This window comes from Montipora foliosa, chromosome 1 (genome assembly GCF_036669935.1).
Source record: "Montipora foliosa isolate CH-2021 chromosome 1, ASM3666993v2, whole genome shotgun sequence".
NCBI classification, from domain to species: Eukaryota; Metazoa; Cnidaria; class Anthozoa; order Scleractinia; family Acroporidae; genus Montipora; species Montipora foliosa.
The window spans coordinates 46,002,411-46,003,736 of NC_090869.1; positions in this window are offsets into that span (position 1 = coordinate 46,002,411).

Here is a 1,326-nt window from a genome sequence, read left to right on the forward strand (position 1 = left end):
ATCGATAGCGATGAAACAGGGCAAAAGGAAAACAAAGAAACAACCCTTGAACGCACAAACTTTCAACGCACACGAAGCGGAGAGCACATGTTCCTTTTTTTGATCATGTGACCTGCCTTGGGGTACGGTGGGGAGTGCGGCCTGGGACAACAAACTGTCCCTTACAACTGTGACATGTGGTTGTCAACCAGTGGATTAGCCTCTGATATATCAGACATTTTCAAATGCGCTAAACTCAATTGCTTAAACACCTGATTTAGTGATGTAGCCTGCTTGTCTTTTTAAGCATGTTTGCTCAGATGGCTCCCCCAAGGTTCATTTTGCATTCTAGTGGACTGTGAACAGAACGTTGACCTTTAAAAATGTGCATTAGACCACAAAGAAAATTTGCTGTACGGCGGACACCTAAGTACGAAATTGAGTTAAAGAATTTGACTACTACGGGGTCATATTCGTGCCTGGAGTTTATGAAAAACTCAACCATGTCTTTGAGGTAACGATAAAGTATTTTGTCTTTAAAGATGGTGCCTTGCTGAACAGGTTCGTGAAGTTTTACACATACTGGATCTGGATGCTCCACACTGATGGCTACTATTCTGCAATTTTGATCAAAATCTGGCACTTTGTCTGTGGCAACATCATCACTTTTAATCATATGAGATTCCGAGGAAAGATGATGAGTCTGAACTTTCGGCACAGTCAAAAGATAGGTCTTCAATGTCACTGTCTACTGTCAGCCATTGAGCGGGTCCAATCTCAAGTTCAACAGGTACTCTAAAATAGAAAACAACAATGCTCCTAGTACTGTTGCTATGTGCAATTCAGTAAGAAATTTCACTCCAAGGCAGTTAACCCTTTCTCCCCCGTGGGGTTCCCCATTGACGAGTAAAATCGTCTGGCGTTAGACAGAGTAAAATCTATAAGTGGCACTCGTGGGAGTGAAAGGGTTAATGGGGACATAGTTTTTGAGTGAATCTAGCTGTTGTTAACCCTTTCTCCCCCGTGGGGTTCCCCATTGACGAGTAAAATCGTCTGGCGTTAGACAGAGTAAAATCTATAAGTGGCACTCTTGGGAGTGAAAGGGTTAAATGACTTAAACAGGTTTATGAAATTGCTCAGTGACAAAGAAAAAATTGCCACATTAACAGCCTCAGTTATATGCCGTTTTGAATAGGCAATGTTCTTTGAAACAGAAAACAATCTTACTTTCTATCATTGTCATAAAAGTCTAAATCAAAATCAACCGCATGATTTTTAGGATGGGTCACTGTTGGGGCCAGGATGTAGAAGATCCAGCGGAATGTGTCAGAGATGTTTTTAAGAACT